This window comes from Pristiophorus japonicus, chromosome 1, assembly GCF_044704955.1.
Source record: "Pristiophorus japonicus isolate sPriJap1 chromosome 1, sPriJap1.hap1, whole genome shotgun sequence".
Classification (NCBI taxonomy): Eukaryota; Metazoa; Chordata; class Chondrichthyes; family Pristiophoridae; genus Pristiophorus; species Pristiophorus japonicus.
The window spans coordinates 70475521-70494925 of NC_091977.1; positions in this window are offsets into that span (position 1 = coordinate 70475521).

Sequence of the window (19405 nt, forward strand, 5' to 3'; positions counted from 1 at the left end):
GCCCGACCAGACCCGACACTCGCTCCCCCACCCCCCCCCCCGCCGACCAGACCCGGCCCGACACCCGCTCCCCCCCTCCCCCCCTCCCCCCGACCAGACCCGACCCCACACCCGCTCCCCCCCCCACCCCCGACCCAACACCCGCACCCCCCCCACCCCTGACCCGACACCCGCTCTCCCCCCCCCCCAACCCGACCCCCGCTCCCCCCCCGGCCCGACCCCGCCCCTCTCTTCCCCTCTCTTCCCCCCCTCCTCCCCTCCCCTCCTCCCTCCCTCCCCCTCTCCCCCTCCCCTCCCCCTCCCCCTCCCTCTCCCTCCCTCCCCCTCCCTCTCCCTCCCTCCCCCTCCCTCCCCATCCCTCTCCCTCCCTCCCCCTCTCCCTCTCCCTCTCCCTCCCCCTCTCCCTCTCCCTCTCTCCCCCTCCCCCCTCCCTCCACCTCCCCCTCTCCCTCCCCCTCTCCCTCCCCCTACCTCCCTCTCTCCCTCCCCCTCCCTCCCTCTCTCCCTCGCTCTCCCTCCTCTCCCTCCCTCTCTCCCTCTCCCCTCTCTCCCTCCCTCTCTCTCTCCCTCTCTCCCTCTCTCGCTCTCGCTCAGCGGCACGAACAGCTGCAGAATTCTCCCTGGCTGAAGCACTTTCACACAGGTAGGAAGATGGTTTATTTAATCTTTTCTTGGCTTATAAATGTTTATTCAGGTTGGATTTATTTGTATAATATTTGTAGAAGTATAAATAAGGATTTATTGTCGAATTTAATGAGTTCCCTTCCCCACCACCTCGTTCTGGACGCCTAATTTGTAACCTGCGCCTGATTTTTTAATGTGTAGAACAGGTTTTTTCAGTTTTACAAAAATCTTCACTGGCTCCATTCTACTTTAGTTTGGAGTACATTTTCACTGTGGAAACTTTCAAATCAGGCGTCAGTGGCCGGACACGCCCCCTTTTGAAGAAAAAATTCAGTTCTAAACTAGAACTGTTCTACCTGACTAGAACTGCAGAAAAAAAAATGTGGAGAATTGCGATTTCTAAAATAGTCCGTTCTCCACCAGTTGCTCCTAAAAATCAGGCGCGAATCATGTGGAAACTTGGGCCCTTAGAGTGGAAACAAGTCTTCCTCAATTTTGAGGGACTGCCTATGATGATGAATCACAAATCAGCTGTATGTTTTCTGCAATATATGAAACTTCTGATTTGTAGAACTATTGCAGTAATGGGTCATTCAATAAACATTGCTGATGGAATCATCTTGTGCATTTGCGTTATTTGTGTTCAAGATTGTTTCAAAATATAAAATCAACGTTGAGTGTTATTATCACTACCAAATTTTTGTGCTGTGAATGTGAATTAATTAATATTATCATACAAGTAGGAATTTAAAACTGAGATGAGGAGGAATTTCTTCTCTCAGAGGGTTGTAAATCTGTGGAATTCGCTGCCTCATAGAGCTGGGTCTTTGAATAAATTTAAGTCAGAGATAGACAGTTTCTTAACTGATAAGGGAATAAGGGGTTATGGGGAGCGGGCAGGGAAGTGGACATGAGTCCATGATCGGATCAGCCATGATCGTATTAAATGGTGGAGCAGGCTCATGGGGCCGTATGGCCTACTCCTGCTCCTATTTCTTATGTTCTTATGTTCTTATAAATCAGCTATTAACCTAATAATGAAACCACTGAATGAACTAAAACAAGCTTACTAATGATTCTGGATCAATTTCGATTGCTAAATATTTGTGGTATTAAATCAACATTTGAATTACGGTTTCATTCCATCTTTCTATAAAATAAATACTTATAAATCTGCAAAATATTGTTTGATGTGCATGAAGTGTTTAGTACATGGCCATGAAGTTATCAAATCTTCTTTTGCACAGTTCAAGGATGTTACCAGTCAGACTTGAAGACGGGAGCCTGGAAATAACTATCGGTGATGTGTGCTGTACACATCTGCGCACATTAAATTTCTCTCGGTGACACTTTTACAGAGGCATGAACCCATTTAAAATAAGTTGGTTAATATCACCAATAAAATGGTGGAGAGAGGATTTTGATACAAGTGTATTACTCGTTAAATTGATAACAGTGTCAAAGTTACTTTAAAGTTTTATAACTCGATAAGATTATTTGGACAGATTCAAGTCCCGCAGTGGTTAATGTGTTTCTCCACTCTGGAGTTAACCCTTGTAGTAATGTCCCCTTATAAATCTCTCCTTTATATGGTGTTTAGATATTTTCTACAGGGAAAATCAGTAGCTGATTTACCTCCCAACCTTTTTATTAATTATGTAAAAATATCAATATAGGTTATTTCCTTTCACTTAGTGAAGATCTGCTAAATAAAAAAGTAATTTTTCGGCATAAATCAATTTTCCTTTATGCCATAGCATACAAAACATTTTTAGAACACAATTCTGGAATATTTTTCACAGTATGGTCCTGTGTCCTACATTATTATTTTCTTACTGCATGCATGTAGAGAAGATGTTTCCACTTCTGGGGGAGTCCAAAATGAGGGGCCATACATACAAGACAGTCACCAATAAATCCAATAAGGAATTCAGGAGAATCTGCTTTACCCAGAGTGGTTAGAATGTGGGACTTGCTATCACATGGAGTAGTTGAGGTGAATGGCATAGATGCATTTAAGCAGAAACTGGAGGCTCAATTTTCCCCAATCATTTGCTCCGTTTTTTTGGCGCGCGCTGCTTTTTTTGGTGTAAGTTTTTAATTTAAAGTTTCCCCAAGAAATCTGCGCCAGCGTAACTGAGCTAGTTATGATTTTTTTAGGTTTGTATTTTTTTTATGTCATAGGAGGCGTTACCTCATGCCTGCGCCAGTTTTTATCATTTTTCAAAGTTTGCCCCCCAAAAATTTCTCCTATGTCAGCGTATCTGGCCACGCCCGAAAAACCTTCTGGTGAGTTAAGAGAAAGCAGCGCACATTGAGAAATTGGCGCAGAAAGACATCATTGTTTCTCATCGAAGTTTTGGAGGGAGTCAAGGACACTTTAAATATGCCTAACAAAGGTTTTTTTTTTACTTTACAACAGAGTAGATGGAAGTTTGATGAAGCTCTGAAGTTTTCATCTTTTTTTAACTCACACCCCACCACCGAACATCTTCAAACAGGGCTGGAGGGTCGAGCTTTGGCCGGCAGAATTGGCCCCGCGTCCGGACACAGGGTCCTGGCTGCAAAACAAGCCCAGGGGAGGAGGTGGTGATTGGAAGACTGCACGAGGCAGCAAATGAGCCCGGGGGGGTTGGCGGGGGGAGGGGGGGGACAGTGGAAGATGCTGTTCAATGCGTTCAGAACAAGTCACAAGACTAGAATGAGTTGGGGGGAGGGGGAGGGGAGGGTTCTTGCCGATCACTGCACTTGCTCAGACCTGGGTGTGGTCCATACAGACCTTGGGGAGAAAGAACAAAAAGCCTGTCCTGCTTTCCTTCCTGCTGTTTTGAGCTTCTTGCAAAGGTAAAATTTAAGTATGGGGGCAATACTGACAATGCCATACCTTGTGCGAGCCTTCTGCATCATGGTGCAGCGGAGGAGACAATTGATTCAACGTCATCGCTTGAGGAACCTCAGAGTCCGTAGGGTGCTGGGCAGGAGGCCTTACCCACATCAAGTATATCGAGACAGGCATTCGTACCTGCACCTGAGTGATGCAGACTGTGTCAGAAGGTTGCGTTTCTGCAAAGAAGTTGTAAGTGAGATCTGTGAGTTGGTGAAAGCAGACCTGCAACCTAGAAGCGTCAGGAGGACTGCTTTGTCAGTTGAAGTGAAGGTTACAGCTGCACTTTCATTCTATGCATCCGGATCCTTCCAAGCTACAACTGGGGATGGGTGCGCCATTTCTCAACATGCAACACATGTCTGCATTCGGCAGGTGACTGCTGCACTATATGCCCGAAGGAATGAGTACATAAGGTTCCCCATGACCTCCCAGGCAATGCGTGACAGGGCTGTGGGCTTCTCCGGGATTGCTGGCTTCCCCAAAGTACAGGGCTGCATTGATTGTACTCACATCACCTTGCGGGCACCTTTGGAGGATTCCGAGATGTACAGGAACACTCCATTAATGTACAGCTCGTGTGTGACGACATGCATCGCATCATGTCAGTCGATGCAAAATAACCCGGGAGCACCCATGATGCGTTCATACTACGCGAAAGCGTTATATCTTCCATGTTTCAGCAGCAGTCAGAAGGGCAGAGCTGGCAATTGGGAAACAAAGGGTACGGCCTCGTCACCTGGCTCATGAAGCCCCTACACGTAACTCGGACGGAAGCTGACCGTGAATGCAACATGTTGCACATTGCGACGCGCAGCATCATCGAGAGGACCATTGGCATCTTGAAACAGCGTTTCCGATGCCTGGACCATTCCGGAGGCTACTTGCAATACTCCCCTGAGATTGTCAGTCAGTTCACTGTTGTGTGCTACATGCTGCATAACTTAGCCATCATGAGGCAGCAGCAGCTGGTAGTAGAAGACCCACCTGCGGTGAGAGTGGATGATGATAATGATGAGGAAGATGCAGATGACGAGCAGCAGGACAAGGTCGAGGAAGCCATGCAAGTACCTGAACCCGGAGCATGATGCCGTTGTGCCCCTTTAACGATTGCTCAAGCCTTGTGCCAGTAGCTTATCCGTGAACGCTTTGCTGCCTGAAGGTTCAGCGACAACTATTCTAAATGGACCATGTTTACTGTTTGGACCTGTTCCATAATGTTGTGTTGTGTTAATGAAACAAATAATGGAAATTATTCTAATTTAGTTCAAAAAGTTGTGTTAATAATGGAACAAATATTGTAAAAGATTCAGTTTTAATTTAAAATATATTTTTTCAAAAGTTCAACAAACAGTTCTTTATACTTAACTTAAGCTTAATAAAATTATTCTTGTATCAAACTTTAAAGTTTTCAGTTAAGATAACTTACAAACTTTAAGATCAGTTACAAACTCTAAGATTACTTAAAAACGTTAAGATCGCTTACTAACTTTTAAACGTAAATTTACATAACTTACAAAAAACTTTGAATTTGAGAACAACAGTTACAACAGTAACAATATTATAATAACAACAACAACAACAGCAACATCTGCAACGAAAGGCTGCACCCATCTCTTCTCCACCTTATTCTATGACCGCCTGCCGCGCTTGGTCTTGGTGACTCCACCACCCTGCCCGCAGGTGGCAGTGTTTCTGGGGTTGGTACCAAGCTTATTTTTTCTAACATCTCAAGTAGTGTGTACCTGTTGAGGTGGGGGTGGAGGGGGTGCAGGCGGCAATGTTGAGGTCCGGGCTTGGGGCTCTTCAGAGGCTGGTCTGGGGGATTGGATTGGGAGTGGCAGTTGATTCTGTCAATGGGCGCAGGGTCTGCTCATGTTCCCTTATTACAGCAACTATCTCCAACGTGCTATTCCTCATGCACTCTGACAGTGTTTCAACTACCTGCAACATTCCCTCCCTCTTATTCACTGAGAGTGTCTGAACTACCTGTGACATTCCCTCCCTTATGTTCACTGACATGGTTTCAGCTGACTGAGATATTCCCCCACTCATGGTCCCGGGCATCTTTCCCATTTCTCGAGACAGTCCTGTTATTTCTCCCGACAGTACTGGTACCTCATCACCCACCCCACTGATGGTGTCCAGGAGTGATCGCATAAGGTCAATGCTCTCCCCACTCATTGCCATCATCTGAACCACATCTGTTAGATCCTGCACCTCAGGAGAGTGCAATCGAGCTCTCCTTCCCCTCCTCACATGGGTGTGGCTCACACCCCACCTCAGGGACCCACTGCCTCGGACGATGGGACCCTGGGCGTGCCTCGCTGCACCCCACCACTGGAATCCCCAGCCTCGAACGGTGGGAAAGCATGCAATGTCCCACCAGCACTCAAACCACTAGTCACGGAAGGGGCTGGCACCCCAATATGCGGCGCCTGCACCTCCTCAAAATTCAGTAAAACAATGGGGGCTTCATCCATCTCCAACCCCTCCCCCTCCCCCTCACCCCAATGCTCTTGGTCTGGAAGGTGGGATTGGAAGATGTTCCCCTCTTTAGACTCATCCTCATCTGAATCTTCTTCTGTATCGTCAGGGTTGGCCTCAAGTTCTTCAAAATATAACAATTAGACAAATGGTTAGCAGCAGAGGAGGAAGCAGGGTGGCTGGCATGAGTAGGCTCACACAGCGCAGGCAGCAGGCTGATTTGAAGGATCACGATGAATGATAGCACATTGCATCAACCGAAGCCTTGCTGAGGGAGACATCCCATGAACTGAAGAATGGCTAGTCCACAGAGTACTTAACATTTAGGAAAGTCAGACTGTGGAATTTGCAGGATTTACCCTCTCCCTTGAGTGTGGGTCCAGCTTGTGCAGTGGTGGTTGCTTTTCTCCAGGCAGGACCCATCAAAGCAGTGACCCTCTCTTCCAATGGTGTCAGTGGGTGCAGATTTGCTGGGCCTCCTCCTGTTCGAGTTCTTTCTCATTTGTTGTGTGCCACTTTCCTCTGCTAAGATGAAAATATAACTTTTTAGAGAGGGTGTTGTAGGTATTAGGCACCCTCGGGCAACGGCACCTGTAGGATAAGGTTAGAATTAAATATGTAACTTGTACCATAAAATGGCTACCAGTGAAGCCTCAAGGGATTTATGTTAGCTGAAATAGACCGCATTCCTGGAGACTGATACTTGTTGTTTCCCACACACAGGACCAGCATGCAAGCTCTGCAGGTGTCTCTAATCAGCTAGGCCTCAGGACCAAATGTTCTAGTAACAATACGGCTCTGTAGCAGGATGGAGATAAGGAGGCTACCCAATGCCAGCATCCAAGGACAGTAAGATAAGAAAGGCCCAGGCCATGTTACAAGACACATGAGTCATCCCTAGCAACACACCCCTTAGCAACACATCTCTTGGCAACACATGAGCCACTTTATGTTTAGAGACTAACGGTATCTATTGGTCTAATGTAACTGTAGTAAACTGTTGTATGTAACTGTAGTAAACTGTTGTAAAACATATAAAGATCCATGAAACCCTTTGTTCTGCGGAGAGAAGCCTGGACTCAGTCTTGTGATTTCCTCCCCGCTGGCGTAAATAAAGGCCGCACTGGCGTTGGAACCGACTCTGAGTGTTGAGTGATTCTTCTGACAAACACTAACACTAACAGAGGGTGTCTTTCTGCTGGCTGGGACATATACAGATGGTCACATTTACAATTGCAATTCCACTGAAAAATGAAAATATTACTTACACTAACTACTTGACCAAGGTGCTGCCACTTCTTTTTGCACTGGCCTCCGGATCGCGGGGTGATCACCATTGCCCAGTAATCTTCTGCAAGTTGGTTCCAGCGTTTCTTCATTTCTTTGGGTGGAACTTTTATGTGACTTATGCTGGTGTCCAGCTCTTGCCATCTGGCCTCAATCACAGTAACTAGTGCCTCCACTTCATCCTGTAAGAAATTGTTGGCCCTTGCACTGCGTTGCATCCTGTATTGCAGCTCCAATTTTTCCAATGTTCTCACACAGCACTCAACGTTCTCACACACACAACTGGCTCTTTAAAAACGGCCAATTGCAGACCAGGAGCTGTACTGTGCATGTGCGCCCATTGCAATCACGTCAAAAATGTCAATTTTTTCCCCGCGCATGTGCAGAAGGTGTGGCATCGTTTTTTCCGCACAGACAGCAGGCACTACCCCCAGAGGCGACTGGACAGGCTGCGCGGTGCCAAATTTGAAAAATACAGCGGGGAAACTTGGGACAAATATTTTTGGAGTATTTCTGGCCTAGAAAAACGGGCATAACTCTGGCAATACACAAAAAAATGGCCTTGGGCAAAATTGCACCCTAGATAAGTACATGAGGGAGAAAGGAACACAAGGTTAAGGTGATAGGGTTAGATAAAGAGTGGTGGAATGAGGCTCATGTGGAGCATATTCACTGGCTTAGGCCAGTTGGACTGAATGGTCTGTTACTGTGCTGTAAACTTTATGTAATTATATGCATTTAAAAAATAAATTGCTTTGTACAAGGCAAAACATTAAAATAATTGAATATAATGCAATTTCTTTCTGTCTATATTTATTACATTCACAATGTCACTGGAGTACAACTTTGTAATGTTACATCAAGAAGAATTCTACACAAAATGCATGGGGTACCTCGAACTAGCAGTTCCCTCAGAAAACAAGCACCAACTGAGTGACACCAGTCATTGTACAGATATTCCCTCCATACTATGCAGTGATTATGGGTCAGTTTGGTACAATATGCTCTATTAAATGTACTACAAATTACAGTAACAATCTCCTTTAAGAAACCAAAGTCATGTCAAAAAGCTTATATATTGTTTAAAATAAAATAATGTATTATTTGCACAGCTTAGCATTTTGCCGGTGATGGTTTATTCTTTTAAAGTCTTGTTTGCAAGTTTAAATAGAGTGTGCTTCTCCTGCCATCTTGTGGTGATTTTGTGATATTTATAAAGTGCATCACCGCTCCAGAATGGCCCTGAATTTGCAGTCGGGTGCTTCCCGCGGGGAAATGCCTCCGATCCGCAAAGAAAATGCCCACGTAGCTGGTGGTCCAGGTGGTACAGAGATTTGCGGTCCTGGGCTTCTCCGGGTATGTGCGGGTAGAGGCCCACGTATCTCAGGGGCGCACGTGGTTTGTGAGCGCCCCTGGGCCAGCCCAACGAATTACAGAACGGAATCCCCATTCATGCTTATGGGGATTTCGTAAGTACGGAATCCCCACAAGTATGAATGGGAATACCCCAAAAATTACCTCTACACTTCAAATAAAGAAATAAAAATCACATCTTTAAAATTAATTAAAATGGCATTTAATTAAATATTTAAAACAAACTTACCTTATTTCATAGGCTTTTAAAGGTATAAATTATTGATAACATTTTATTTTTCTGGTTTTCAAAACTCTCACACTGGTAAAAGCAGGCGTAAGAATTTCACGGGCATTTGCTGGGCAGAAATTGGGTAAATAGCCCAACTCTGCGCCAGCGAATGCCCTTTTCCCAGAGATTCATACTCTCTGTCAAGACAATTCTTGACAGATCGCAAGTTCCGGGTTTTAGCGCTTGTGCAACGCATGCTTAAACCCAGAACTTGCGGCCCCTTATGGGCATGTGCACACCTTGTACGCACTTTGTATGCATCGCAAATTACAGCCCACTGTGTTCTGTAGGTTACATAGACCATACATCATTTGGTCTCTTGGCAGATGTCTCTGCATTGGCACACATTCAACATTTATTAATTTTGCATTACAAACCCACGGTAAATTATAGTAAGCTTATTGCCACAATATATTTTCTATCAATGGACCAAACATCCTTTTATGGTTTAGGCATTCTCATTTTGAATATTTAAAAAAATGCAACGGTTTATCATTATAGAAACTCAATCCCAAGGAATAAACATTATGGGGGAGAAATTCCCCAGCGCCCCGATTGAGGATGGTAACCGACTCGGGGTGGGACTTCCTGCGCCCCACGCGGAAGTCCCACCCCGGCAGCGAAATTGCGGTTACCTCCCCTCACAGGAAGTAGAGCGCAATCCCGCTCACTCCATTTCCTGTAGGGGTGTTTCCGGGGTGCACCAGGGCAAGTTGGTCAGCGCTACGCGGCTGCTCCATGTTGCGCTGATGTGTTTCAACGCCCCTCCCCTTCGGTTAAAGGGTCGGGCTGCTGCGCACTCTGCCAGGCCCAGATGGTCCCCACTGGACCAACAAGTCGGTGTGATGCCGAGGCTACAGCCCGGCACCCAAAAATGGAGTTCCGGTCTGCACGATGGCAGCCCCGGACCAGGCGAGGGAGGCAGAAGTCGGGCCGACCAGTGAGCCGGCCAAACCGCCAAGATGGCAGCGTGGGGCTCTCCCCATATCCCCTTTAACTTCTACCCCGCGAACGGATGACGGCCCGGTTCATGACCCGCGAGGCTGGCGCTGACACCGCTCGTGGCAGCCTCGCGGGGTGCAAGGCAATGTCCACCGTGGGGCGGAAAGCGATTGGCGCGTGGCACTAAGAGGTCGCCGCGCACGGTGATGATGTCATCGCTGATTGCGCGGGGCCCAGGGTGCTACCGGCGGGGTGCTACCGTGATAGCGCCTCCGCTAACTCCCACACAATTTTACGGGAGCCGATATCACCCCTACCCCCTGGGTGAAAATTGTTTTGTGTCCCGTTAACGCCCCGGAGGCACAAACGCACATTGCAAAACAGAGCCATTTCGACCCCTATGTAACTCTTTGTAAAATACAGATTCAAGTTCATTATATTTTTGATTGCATTAATCCAAGAAAGGTCCAGTGAGTATTCCACGTTATTTTTGAATAAGAGTAACATCTGAATCAGAAATTCTTCTACCATGATAATGTTTCAGTTATAACTGAGCCTTCTAAGCTCATGAAAAAAAAATTATCAATATTCTTCTCTTCTCTCCTGAAGGGAGATGATCCCTGCAGCGCTTGTACTGCCCCCAAATGACCGTTCTAAATGTGTCAGCCGAGCCAGGAGGCTCCTTCACCATCTGGACATTACAGCTCAGCTGAATCCTTCCCTCAGCCAATATCCATACATATGCACTTTCCAGCAGGATCCACTGTATAATAAGTAGCAGCAGGAACTCTAGCTGATTTTGTTTTCTTCACTTCCCTAGCTCAGCTCAGATCTGGAAACCCATTTTTGAAACAGAATTATGCCCTGATATGATTCTGTACAGCTTGATCTCCTACATCTGAACGAAAAGAAACATGAAACAAAAACATTTTTAGTAAGATTCCATAAAACAATGCAGGGAAAGATGTAAGATATATTAGATATAATCATTGTTGCTGATTAATTTTTCCTCCTTCCCCAGTCCCAGGAATGAGTGCATCCCAGTTGTGGCCCTAGTTAAGACCAGCTAATCTCAGCACAGACCAGAAACTAAATCCATTCTTTATGGCTCTGTGCTACACCGGGTAGGGTAACACTGCTTCTCACAAAGCTAATGAGGATTCAAATCAACATTCTTTTTCCTTTTTAATTCTTTTTTGTGATATTTGTTTAATATTTTCAACATTTTAGTGTTGGTGAGGTTGTTTTTCCACTTAGTTTGCAAATTGTAATCAAAATTGATGACGCCTGGTCATGTGATTGACTTTGGGGTGATTGAACGTAAGCTTGCAAAAAAGTGCATCTCATAGGTGTACAGTTTCCCAAATCTCTTGAAGTTGTATAAACATAGATTTGTTGGTGGCCCCTTTACCCACAACTTCCCACCCAAAAGTAGAGAAGAAAAATAAGAGACAGAGGAGCAGAAGTCAAGAGAGAAGTAAAAAGAATTAAGCAGTAGAAGAGAGAGAGAAACTGCTACAAAGACAGCAGAGAAGGCAAGAGTGAAACTAGATTCTGAGTTATATGCAATGTCACAGGCAATCAACTAATTAGTAAATAATTGCGAGTAATCTATAAAATATGACATGAGAATGTAATAACCTTAATGTCATTGTGAAAAGCAGCCATATGATTTTATTTAAAAAATAATGTATTCCTATTATGCCTAATTTTAATTTAAAATGATTTGTCTCATATGGTACATCTCAATATAGATATTTTTGGGCACTCATTAGGTTTTTAATATGTCATAGTAATATTTAACTGGTATTAGCATTCCTCTGATGATGGTTTAGCTGCTATAGCTTAGAAACTGGGGGCTCAAATTTCCCCAATGCCGCTTTTTGGCGTATTTCAAGAGTTACACCCGTTTGTTTTGGCCTCGACCATTCCAAAAAAATGACTTGAAAGTTTCCCCGTTCTAATTTTTTTAATTGGCGCTGCGCAGCCTGTCCTTTAGCTTCGGGGGTGGAGCCTAATGTCTGCCCCGAAAAAACAATGTCCCCTCCTTCTGCACATGCGCGAAAAAAAAATGACGTTTTTTACGTGACTGCTATGGGCGCGCATGCCCAGTACACCTACCTGTCTGAATTCGGCCATTTTTAAAGAGTCAGTTGTGTGTGAGAACTTTAATTCTCAGTGGAAAAATCGGAGCTGCAATATACAACGCGGCTCAAGGACCAAGAATTTCCCACAAGAGGAAGTAGAGGCACTAGTTCCTGTGATTGAGGGTGGTTGGCATGAGCTGGACACCAGCATAGGTCAGATAAAAGTTTCACCAAAAGAAATGAAGAAACGCTGGAACCAACTTGCAGAAGATGACTGAGCAATGGTGACCACCCCGAGGTCTAGAGGCCAGTGCAAAAAGAAGTGGCAGGACCTTGAGAGAGAGAACTCGAACAGGAGGAGGCCCGGCAAATCTGCACCCACTGACACCATTGGAAGAGAGGGTCGCTGCTTTGATGGGTCCTGCCTGGAGAAAAGCAACCACCACTACACAAGCTGGGCCCACACTCGTGGGAGAGGGTAAGTCCTGCAAGTTTCACATTCGGCTTTGCTAAGAGTTAAGTGCTGCACAGGCTATCCATGCCTCGGTTCATGGTGATGTCTCCGTCAGCTACACTTTGGTTGATGCAATGTGCTTTCATTCATCGTGGTCCTTCAAATGAGCCTGCTGCCTGTGCTGTGTGAGCCTACTCATGCCACTCTGCCCCCTCCTCTGCTGCTAACCATTTGTCTGTTCTGTTATATTTTGAAGAACTTGAGGCCAACCCTGCTGATGCAGAAGAAGATTCCGATGTGGACAAGCCTTCCAATCCCACATTCCAGACGAAGAGCATGGGGGTGAGGGCGAGGGAGAGGGAGAGGGGCAGGGGGAGGGGGGGGGGATGAAGCCCCCACTGTTGTACTTACTCTGGAGGAGGTGCTGGTGCCGCCGTTTGAGGTGCCAACCCCTTTCCTGAGTGGTATGAGTGTTGGGGCATTCCATAGTTTCGCACAGTCCAAGGCTACGGGTTCCAATGGGGTGCAGCAAGATGTACCCAGGGCCCCACCATCCAAGGCTGCGGGTCCCAGTGGGCTGCAGCAAGTCACACCCAGGGTGAGGAGGGGAAGGAGAGCTCGACAGCACTCTCCTGAGTGCAGGATGTAACAGATGTGGTTCAGATGATGGCAATGAGTACGGAGAGCATTGAGCTTACACAATCACTCCTGGACACCATCAGTGGGGTGGGTGATGAGGTATCAGGACAGTCGGGAGAGGTAATAACATTCTCACAAGAAATGGAAATACTGTCCGGGCACATGAGGAAGGGAATGTCACAGGTAGCTGATACACTGTCAGTGAACATGAGGGAGGGAATGTCACACGTAGTTGAGACACTGTCAGGACACATGAGGGAGGGAATGTCAGAGTTAGCTGCTGCAATAAAGGAATACATCAGACCCCACAGCCATTGACGGAATCAACTGCCATTCCCACTCCAATCCCCAGACCAGCCTCTGAAGAGGCCGAAGCCAGGCCTTCCACATTAAGCCTTCCCAGCCATCCATCAAGAAATGCGCATTACCAGAGATGCTCAAAAGAATAAGTTTGGTACCAACCTGAGAAACGCTGCACCACTGCCTGCGGGCCTGGGATGGAGTCACCAAGACCAAGCGCAGCAGGCGGTCTTAGAATAAGGTGGAGGAGAGATGGGTGCAGCCTTTCTTTGCTGCTGTTGCTATTGTTGTTATTGTTGTCACTGTTGTAACTGTTCTCAAATTAAAAGTTTTTTGTAAGTGACATAAATTTACAAGTTTAAAAGTTTGTACGCGATCTTAAAGTTTGTAAGTGATCTTAACGTTTGTAAGTGATCTTAACTGAAAACTTTAAAGTTTGATACAAGAATATTTTTATTAAAGTTAAGTACAAACAAGTGTTAAACTTTTGAATTAAATATATTTTAAATTATAACTGAATCATTTCCATTATGTTGTGTCTGTAAACACTCTAGTAATGACTCCACGAGGTAAGGTATTGCACTTGAACAGTTGTGACCTTAGTCCATTTATTGCAGCTCCTGAATGAGGGTACATTAAGGTGAGCTCCCTTTTATACTTGGTTACCTGTAGTGTGCAGGTGAACTCTACGTCTCCATCAGTTGCACCCTGTGGTGGTACAGGCATATCATATACAGTGTGAAGATACATTCAATGGTTTTATGTAACTGTACATTGAGTGTACAGGGTATATACATACATCATCACTCCCCCCTAAATCTTGTGCCACTGACCTTTGCACTGTGTGCTCTGCCCTCGACTTGAGTGCCCAAAGCCTTTGCACTTTGTCTGTGCCTGGGAATGGCTCTCTCCCTGTGGACCCCTAAATCCTTATTGGCACGACATTGGGAAAAGGTCAGCAGTGGACGGTTGGAGGTTGCAGTGGGGGTTTGAGTGGGTTCTGGGTGTGATCCATATGTGCCCATGGCTACATACCCCCATTCCCCCCCCCTCTATACATCGACCATCTGTGTGGCTCGACATCTGCATTTACATACACGTACAGAGAATGGGAAAAAAAGTAGGATTGGTTATAGAAACATAGAAACATAGAAAATAGGTGCAGTAGCAGGCCATTCGGCCCTTCTAGCCTGCACCGCCATTCAATGAGTTCATGGCTGAACATGCAACTTCAGTACCCCATTCCTGCTTTCTCACCATACCCCTTGATCCCCTTAGTAGTAAGGACTACATCTAACTCCTTTTTGAATATATTTAGTGAATTGGCCTCAACAACTTTCTGTGGCAGAGAATTCAACAGGTTCACCACTCTCTGGGTGAAGAAGTTTCTCCTCATCTCGGTCCTAAATGGCTTACCCCTTATCCTTAGAATGTGACCCCTGGTTCTGGACTTCCCCAACATTGGGAACATTCTTCCTGCATCTAACCTGTCTAAACCCATCAGAATTTTAAACGTTTCTATGAGGTCCCCTCTCATTCTTCTGAACTCCAGTAAATACAAGCCCAGTTGATCCAGTCTTTCTTGATATGTCAGTCCCGCCATCCTGGGAATCAGTCTGGTGAACCTTCGCTGCACTCCCTCAATAGCAAGAATGTCCTTCCTCAGGTTAGGAGACCAAAACTGTACACAATACTCCAGGTGTGGCCTCACCAATGTCCTGTACAACTGTAGCAACACCTCCCTGCCTCTGTACTCAAATCCCCTCGCTATGAAGGCCAACATGCCATTTGCTTTCTTAACCGCCTGCTGTACCTGCATGCCAACCTTCAATGACTGATGTACCATGACACCCAGGTCTCGTTGCACCTCCCCTTTTCCTAATCTGTCACCATTCAGATAATAGTCTGTCTCTCTGTTTTTACCACCAAAGTGGATAACCTCACATTTATCCACATTATATTTCATCTGCCATGCATTTGCCCACTCACCTAACATATCCAAGTCACTCTGCAGCCTCATAGCATCCTCCTCGCAGCTCACACTGCCACCCAACTTAGTGCCATCTGCAAATTTGGAGATACTACATTTAATCCCCTCGTCTAAATCATTAATGTACAGTGTAAACAGCTGGGGCCCCAGCACAGAACCTTGCGGTACCCCACTAGTCACTGCCTGCCATTCTGAAAAGTCCCCATTTACTCCTACTCTTTGCTTCCTGTCTGCCAACCAGTTCTCAATCCATGTCAGCACACTACCCCCAATCCCATGTGCTTTAACTTTGCACATTAATCTTTTGTGTGGGACCTTGTCGAAAGCCTTCTGAAAGTCCAAATATACCACGTCAACTGGTTCTCCCTTGTCCACTCTACTGGAAACATCCTCAAAAAATTCCAGAAGATTTGTCAAGCATGATTTCCCTTTCACAAATCCATGCTGACTTGGACCTATCATGTCACCTCTTTCCAAATGCGCTGCTATGACATCCTTAATAATTGATTCCATCATTTTACCCACTACCGATGTCAGGCTGACCGGTCTATATTTCCCTGTTTTCTCTCTCCCTCCTTTTTTAAAAAGTGGGGTTACATTGGCTACCCTCCACTCGATAGGAACTGATCCAGAGGCAATGGAATGTTGAAAAATGACTGTCAATGCATCCGCTATTTCCAAGGCCACCTCCTTAAGTACTCTGGGATGCAGTCCATCAGGTCCTGGGGATTTATCGGCCTTCAATCCCATTAATTTCCCCAACACAATTTCCCGACTAATAAGGATTTCCCTCAGTTCCTCCTCCTTACTAGACCCTCTGACCCCTCTTATATCTGGAAGGTTGTTAATGTCCTCCTTAGTGAATACCGAACCAAAGTACTTGTTTAATTGGTCCGCCATTTCTTTGTTCCCCGTTATGACTTCCCCTGATTCTGACTGCAGGAGACCTACGTTTTTTTACTAATCTTTTTCTCTTTACATATCTATAGAAACTTTTGCAATCCGTCTTAATGTTCCTTGCAAGCTTCTTCTCGTACTCCATTTTCCCTGCCCTAATTAAACCCTTTGTCCTTTTGTTACATCACTGTTTAGGTCTTACAGAAGTGGAACGAGTACATGTGACAGATAGGGTACATACATGGTATTACAGTCTTGCCCCTGGGATGTAGGTGCAGGTGGGTGAGGACGCTAGTTCCAGAGTAACCGGACTGTGTCCAGGTTGTCTGTTGGCGGCGCTGCGCCCCCTGCCAGCTGGGTGGGCTCAGATCGCTCCTCTGGCTGGGTCTCAGGGTCTTTGCTGTTGCCTAGTGGTGGGCAGAGTCACAGGAATGTGTGGCCTCCCTGTCCTCCTTTGAGGGTTGCGGGGTCTCCCCACTGCCCTTCAGCGGTAGTGGGAGCCTGGTCATCCCAGGTCCCGTCGGGAGGGCTGTAGGGTGCTGGCCCCTTGGTCCCGGTACTGCACCTGGTAGCCAAAGAGATAGGGCCGATCTGGGACATGGTGCCAGTAGTGGTGCCTGTGCCGTCCACTGATCGCTGGCCCTGCAGTGGTTATGCTCCCACTGTGTGTGACCACACTCCCTGGGGCATCATATTGGTCCCGGAGGTGCAGGCTACATGATCGGGTAGCCAGTTGGACCTGGGTGCTTCTGATGAGAGGTTGCCCTTGGTTTTGTCAGCATGCATATTGAACCCGGCATCACACATTGTTCCATAGTTTACTTTCATGATACATTGGCTCCGGTCGCACTCAGGTACTAATTCACATTTGTCAATTACATCTTTTCCCTCAATTACATATTTTCCCTGTATATTACCGGCATCACTGTACAGTATTACATTTAGATACTTGTATTCATCAATTGCATCTTTTCCACGTATCCTACCGGCATCGCTGTTCAACGGTACATTTAACGACATGCATTTATTAATTACATCTCTCACGTTAGTATCACCGGCATCGCTGTACAAAAAGTTGATCTGTCCCTTTAATTGTTCTGTGTTGGCAGTCCCCTTTAAGAGGGCCTTGCAATCTTTACCCCAATCCGGTTTGCTGCTCAGCATCACGTGTTGCTCCCTCAATGCTGCCCCTCGTGGTCTGGTTGCGGCCATCTTGATTTCAAGCGCTTCACCTCGTGGTGCGGGCGCCATGTTCTTTCTCTCCATGAGGTAGGCTGCAGTGATCCTTCTCTTCCCAGGTTCTGCCACTGAAGCTGGGAATTTACCTTCTGGGTCGATCTTCTTCCTTCGGACTCCTGCCACGGCCCGGAAGGTGAGGTCTGGTCGTTTGGGTTGGGTTGTGCGGTCTGTGTCGTCGCCGCGCAGTCGAGTTGAACCGGTAGGATCTTCAGGTGCTGCGACGGATCCAAATTTAGGGTTGCATAGGACGTTGATCGCCGGGGCCTGGAGGCTTTCCCAGCTCCAACAGATTTGGATTTGTTTCATCCATCTTCTTCCTAGCAACGTTGGACCATCACCAGCAACAATCCACAAAGGTAGCTTGTGCATCGCGCCGCCGTGGGACACCTGGACATCCACGCTGCCAACATCTGGGATGGTGTCATTTGTGTAAGTAAGCAGCTTCGCCTGGATTGGTAGCATTTTGGGTTGTTCGATAGGAGTGTCCCAGAGTTTCTCGAAGGCCGCCTGGTTCATCAGCGATTGGCTGGCCCTGTGACGATTTTCAATGGGGAACTCTCGGTGGAGCAGATAAACACTCCGTATGTCTCTTCCTGGGGCTGAGCTGCCTCCTGGACTTTCTCTTCGTCTTCATCAGCGCTGGAGCCCGGGTGAGCGGCCAATTCTTCAGCGACTCGGTGAGTAAAATTTATTTTACACATTCGCTGGAGATGGCCTTTAGTGTTAAAGCCTTTGCAAGTATAGTCCCTGTATCGGCACTGGTGGGTGCTGTGATTTCCTCCACAGCGCCAGCATGGGGCTGGCTGGTTGGCCCCCTGCAGCGGACTCAGGGTTGTGGGGCTAGGGGTCGCAGTCTTGCCTCTCGGTTCACTGTACTTGCCGTGTTGGAGTCCTGGGGTTGAGTCATCATCCTTCTCGAATCGCAGGCCGAGGCCATGAACGCTTGGCTCACATTAATTGCCTTCTACAGAGTGACCATGGTGTCCACAGAGAGCAGCTTGTGGAGGAGGCCTTCGTGGCCAATTCCAATAACAAAGATGTCCCTCAGTGCTTTGGTGAGGTGGTCGCCAAAATCACACGGTGCAGCCTGTCGTCTCCAACCCTATGAGAAAATAAATTTCTCCTCATCTCAGTTTTAAATTTCTCCCTTTTGACGTTGAAAAAATTAAGCTTCATAATGCATATTCTTTGCCTTCTTAACTCCCTCCAAAACTTCGCCTAAAAACAATGGCGTCTTTTGCACCGATTTTTTAACGTGCGCTGGTTTTTCTTAAGTGCCCAGAAGATTTTTTGGGAGTGGTTACATACACTGTCCTGGGAAAAATGTAAGTTGGCCAAACTTGCTTAAATGTGGAAAACTGGCTCAGACATCAGGTTACGTCCCTTATGACGCAAAAAAATACTAACTTAAAAAAAATTGTAACTAACTGAGTTACGCTGGCGCAGAAACATTGGGGAACTTGGATAATTTAATTTATGCCAAAAAACGGCGCAGATAACTCGGGAGAATTGAGCCCAGGTAAATTAGAAAAACTATGCTTGGAAAAGGACATATATGAAAGGAATAGAAGGGAAAGGTGCCTTGCAGTTGTATCATTCAATCAGGATTGTGTATATATAGATTCTGCTTCTTGTATTATTTTGCAGATTCAGTAAAATGTTGCAGCAAAATAGGATGAATACACCAGCAAAAAATAGAAGAACTGGTGAGTCAATTTTCTTTTTTCATCCGCCCTTTTTCTTCTGAATCACTCTAATAACATCTTAAACTGTACTAGTACATAAAAACTTCTCCACTGTATTTCGTAAGCCTCATTCTCTTCTCACACTTTCTCACTGTCCATGCTGTTGTCATGCCAGTAAACAAGCATGACAACAGCATGGACAGTGAGAAAGTGTGAGAAGAGAATGAGGGTAATTTTAACTGTTG